Genomic DNA, 6,000 nt, shown 5'->3' with positions numbered 1-6,000 from the left:
CGGTCACCTGTTATATGCCTACAACCCGGTATCCTTGGTGTTCCTTCTTGTCTGCTCCCTATTGCGACCTTGGTCCCCTATGGAGTCAGATCTTCCTGAGTCGAAATATGCCTCTTCGGGTTTTCCTCAAATGATTTTGGTTGATTGATATCTCTCACCCGTGCACCGGTCTTAGATATTCCTTCTTCCCGAGCTTGTTACCTACTAACCGGTAACACCTCACCCCTTTTGTGCTTCCCCAAGAGAGTCTTTTCTAGACAATTGTTGTTGTGTTGGCGTCTTCCCCAATACATGCATGTTCCCGACAGGGGCATCTTGTTCAGATTTCTCCCATTCATCCGTTGATGTCTGGTTGAGGTCTTCCTATTCGTCCGTTGGCGTCTAGTCGTGGTTTCTTTCTCCCATTCATCCGTTGATGTCTGGTTGAGGTCTTCCTATTCATCCGTTGGCGTCTAGTCGTGGTTTCTTTCTCCCAATCATCCGTTGATGTCTGGTTGAGGTCTTCCTATTCGTCCGTTGGCGTCTAGTCGTGGTTTCTTTCTCCCATTCATCCGTTGATGTCTAGTTGAGTCCTTCCTATTCGTCCGTTGGCGTCTAGTCGTGGTTTCTGTCTCCGAAAAAAAAGTCAAAATCCCCAGTAGAGTCGTTGGTAAACGTCTTGTCGGGTCCAGTAATAAATATCAAATCCCCATTGGAAGATGCCATTGGTGAACATTCCTTTCTTTGATCATCCCCCGCAGAGTGCAAATTTCTACGGTTCTTTTGGTATTCAATCCCTGTTTACCTTGAAGGTCTGACAGCCGTCGCTCTCATCCGTTCAGGTTCCCAGTTGATTGAATAGGGGCAGTTGTAGCACCTCAAATTTGCACCCCCCCATTTGTGCATTCATTTCATTTTTAGGTCATTGACATTGCATTAACATTTTTTAGGACATTAATATTGCATTGTCTTTGCATATCACATTGCATCTTATCAGCCAAGACTGGTATCAGGAGAATTCTTCTGGGAAAAGGAGCCAAGCATTTCCATGAGATAAAGGCCCTATGGTGGTTCTAGAGAGCTTATATGATCCAAGGTTCATTTTGAAGCAATTTGATCAAGTGCTAGAGGCTCAAAGTTCACAGTGTTGTTTCAGGTCATCTGGGGCCCATAAAAGTCAACTGCAAGTCAACTGAGGGCTAAGAGATGGAGAAATGGTTTGAGACACTTCATTCATGTCCAAAAGAGGTTTATTCAACATGTCAAACTCATACATTGAAGATTTTGAAGCCAGATCCAAAGTTTCCCAAAATGGAAAGTGACCTGTAATTTCAAGTTTCCAAAAATGGAAAGTTTTTGGACCAACTTCAACTTGACTTTCCAACTTCAAATAAGCTTCAGATGAAATTTTGTCCAACATGAAAGTTGAAGATCTTTCTCTCCCATTTCCAAAAAGTCCAAGATCATGAGCATCTGATGAATGGTTGAGAAGATATGATCAAATCATTGCCAAGTGTGCATGGAACTTCAAAAGGGCATAACTTTTGACTCATAACTCCAAAATGAGTGGCTCTTTTTGCAAAATTCTTCTCATGACATGAACTTCCCAAATCAATCATCACATTGCATGAAAATTCATCATATGATCATATGCCTATTCATGTCCATTTTGGAGGGAAAATCATGAATTCAAAATTGGTGCATCATATGGACTTTTTAACCATTCCAACATGTTCATAACATGGTTTTAAGTGAAAATGCATGGCTATTTGCTACTGTTCACGTAGGATTGCATGCATGGGGTGAAAAAACCAAATTTTAAATAACACCTCTTTTCTCATTAAAGTTTAATTAGCCAAGCCTAAACATGATTAGGAAATGGATTAACATGTCATATAAATAGCTAATTGTAACAGAATTTTCACAATTACACAATTCTAGATCTAGATCCAAAATCTCCCTCCAAATTTTCTCTCCACCATAATTCAAAAATTCTTCAAAGAACACTTGATTTTTATTGCATATTCTGTTTTCTTGATCATGTTTTGGTAGAATTCAAGCTTTTGATTGATGAAATTGGTGAAGAATCAAGCATCTCCATACATGAGCATGAACATGGAGCTTTGAGTTTAAGCTAGATCCAATTCGTTTCAAGCTTCCAGTTCAACTTCAGAGGTGTTAACAAGGTTGATAGAAGAGGTTTGGATGCTGTTGGACACTTGAATCTACCACTGCCATGGTTGAAGCTTCAAGAAGGTACTTTAGCCGCTTTAACTCATTGTTTGAGTTGCTTTGCTTTGCTTGTGGTTGGCATACCACCTAGGTAACTTCCTATTCTCCATGTAGTCTGGAAGACCTGTCATGTTACTTTGGCAGGCACCTGTCTGAAGCCCTCCTTAAGAGGCAATGTTTGTGGTTGTTTATCTTTGTGCCTTGTACATTCAAAAACCTCCTAAGTGAAGAGGCATTGGCAGATAAAAGGGATGTGCAATCCATCCCCTACTATTCAGTTGTGTCTTTCATCTTGCTCACACCATGTGTTGATGCCCTTTGAATAAAAACCCAAAATCTTGTTGTGTCAGTCATTGTGGAGTAGAGTTCCTGATTCTGGACTCCCACACTTTCATTGTTTCAAGCTCTCCCAGGCCAGGGATAAGAGATATGAGGTCTGATCCTCATCCCCATTTCATCTGCTTCACCCTAACTCTCAATGTTAGGGTTAAGAGCTAATAACACCCCTTTCCAGTTGGCTTGTTTGTCGAGGTTGATTTGACCCCTTGACTAAAGCCCAGCCTTGTATGAGCCACTTGTTTGCATATAGTGTGTGTGCTTGCTCTCTTGTGCTTGTGTTTGCTTATGTGTTGTTTAGGCTAGCTTGCTTCCTGTGCGAGTTAGGATTAGAGACCTCAACATAGGGATCGTATGCATGACAACTTCTAGGCTCGAGTCATAGTCTCCCTAGTAGCTTGTTATCTCCCTAGTCTCTGGTTAGGATAGAAGTTTCTTCCTTGTTAAGGGGAACTACGTCACCCTGATCCTCATACCAGATGAGGTACGTAGGCAGGAGATGAGCAGATCTCTCCGGGCGCCCTTTTTCTTTTTCAACCTTCTTGTTTGCTTGTTGGAGTCTGACATAAGTCCAGCGATTGGCAGTCGGTTTCCCGTGTTTGGTGTGTGTGTGGAGTCTGACGTAAGCCCAGCGATTGGCAGTCGGTTTCCTGTTTTGTGTTTGGAGTCTGACGTAAGCCCAGCGATTGGCAGTCGGTTTCCTGTGTGTGTTTGTTTGTTGGCAGTCGGTTTCCTGTTTGTGTTTTGTTTGGCGTGCGTTAGCCGAGCTACGAGTGCTCTGATTCTTTCTCTAGTTAGAGAAGATACGTATGCATAGGATGCGACATCCTAGCGAGCACGTTTCCCATTTCCCCGAACTACATCGACTCTGATGTTTGTGTCTGACAAACTACGTAGGCCCAGGATGCGACATCCTACCGAGTTACCTTCTTCCGTCTTTCATCTGTGTTTCATCCTAGTCTTGTGCAGTGTTTGAGCAGTTATTTATCAACCTTTCTTCTATTCTTTCTGAGCATGGATCCCGTCGAGTACGATGGATGCGTAGGGGTGCTAATACCTTCCCTTCGCATAACCGACTCCCGATCCCATCAATCTTTGGTCGCAAGACCATTCCTTTCCAGGTTTACTTCGAGCGTTTCCTTTCCCTCCTTTGGGATAAATAACGCACGGTGGCAGCTCTGTGTCTTTTCTCGCCGATTTTTCGCGTAATGCGACAGAGAGGACACAGCATGAGTCTCTCCCTCCTTATTCCTAGCAAAACCTCCATATTTCTTTATTGAGGAACCGTCATCTCTAGATAAAAGTCCTTCACGGACCCTCTCTTCTAATCTCATCCCCATATTCACCATTTCGGTGAAGTATGAGGGAGCACTGGCAATCATTCTTTCATAATAGAAAGAGCTCAAAGTCTTCAGGAAGATCTTTTCCATCTCCTTCTCTTCCAAGGGTGGCACTATCTGAGCTGCCTGTTCTCGCTGTAGCGGGGTATTCGTTACCATTAGAGATATTGACTAAATCCAAGGTAAATCATATAAGTTGAGTCGCCACCGCACTTCTATTTATCCAAAGGAATGGTTAGAAAGCGAACAAAAACCTAAAAGTTTTATCGAATCAAAAACTAGTAAAAATGTCAGAGATCTGGGTAAGGGGGTTGGTTATGCAATGGGAAGGTGTTAGGCACCCAAAGCATCCTAGGTACTCCTAGGGAGCCCTTTTCACATTTGTTGCAAAGGTTGTTGTTTTGTTTTTTTAAAATTTATTTGTGCAAACATGATTGAAGGGATGATAAAAGCGTGTATGTTTATCTAATGTATTACTTACTAAAAGAATGGTCAAAAGAAAATGACTCGCACGGACGTCGCATCCACTGCATACGTATCTCATCTAAATAGGAGAATCAGAGTCTTCGTAGCTCGGCTACCTATGGGTTAAAGAGGAGTGTGCTTGCTAAGACATCGCGTCTTATGCCTACGTATCTCATCTGGGATGAAAATTAGAGCAAAACGTAGTTCGACCACCTATGGGGTAAGGGTTGTGTTTTGGGGTGAACGACGTTACTACGCAATCTACCAGATGCTCGACCTTTGGAGACTTACTCGCCTGTAGTAGAAGGAGATAACGTGTTCTTAGGAGAAGAAAAATTAATGAGTTTGGGGTGTTTAGGGATGCTCATGCAAAAAGGCAGTCCTAGATGAAGGAACCGCGCTACCTTAAATGACATGCCACGAGAGGCTATACGAAACCTAAGAAATCGGTAACATGCGGGAAAAGTAAAGGGATCGAGAGATCTACCGTACGGATAAAGATCCGAAGTAACAGCAATTAGATAAATAAGAAACCCAAAGACTCTTCCAAACTAAACACCATCAAAGAAAGCAAGTCAGTACAGGTAATCGGAATAGACCTCCAGGTGGTACCCCACAAATAAAGTGGAACACCAAGCAAGCTATCCCTGCAAGAGTATGTGAGCCCTCACAAAACAAAACTCAACAAACAGGTTAGAGAAACAAGATAGGGTAATCAAGAGTTGCCCCTAAATCAAAATGTAACCACATGAATCATGCCATTAAAATTCACAAAAAGCTCACAAAAAGCAACCAAGGGTAGGAGGCCTAAACCTCTTGTCAAACACATGCATCAAAAGGGTATCAAATTCACCCATAATACCTCATGCATTCAGAGCATTCAAATTAAAAGCATAAAGAAATGGGAATAAGGCAAATCTGACTGGAGAGATCGAATGAAATTGAATTGCCCGGTTTGGTTTGCAAAGCAATCTGAGGGTTTATATGAGAGGGAATTGGTTCTTTGCCGATGAGTTCCCTTCAGTCTCTGGAGGTTGCTCTGAACTCTGTTAACTCTTCTCTCACTGTAACACCTCAAAATTTGCCCTCCTCTCTTGGGACTAGCTTAACATATTGCATATCATTTCATAGGTCATTAGTCATTAGCATGTTGCATATCATATGGCTACATTGAGCAAGTCATCCTCCTAAGTCTTGGTCAGAAGATAAGAGGTTGAGATTCGAGCTAAGGGCTTTCATTGGACTGATCACTAATCATCTGAGGATGTGTGATTCAAATTAGGGTTTTTGATTCTCAAGGGGATTGAGCTTCATCTTGGTTGAAATGGTACATCATCATCATCATGGTCTTGTCATCACCAAGAGATTGATCAGATACCTTGAGATTAGGGTTTTGACCACTGGTCAACCCTAATCAGTTGAATCATCTATATTAGGCCAATCAGGGCTTGTCAAGGAGATGAGATTTTCAATGGATATGGGGATCATTTTATGGTTATATTGAGCTTATGGAAGCTAGGGTTTCATCATTGAGCCATTTCATCAGGAGTTTGAGGCTCAAGATCATCAGTGCACGGCCAATTCATCTATCAGACATCAAAAGTCAACTGTGGTCAACTGTGCCTGAATTCATGGATTTGGAGGTGGG

Source organism: Lathyrus oleraceus, chromosome 2 (assembly GCF_024323335.1).
Source record: "Lathyrus oleraceus cultivar Zhongwan6 chromosome 2, CAAS_Psat_ZW6_1.0, whole genome shotgun sequence".
Lineage (NCBI taxonomy): Eukaryota > Viridiplantae > Streptophyta > Magnoliopsida > Fabales > Fabaceae > Lathyrus > Lathyrus oleraceus.
Note: the sequence above shows the minus strand (reverse complement) of the source record.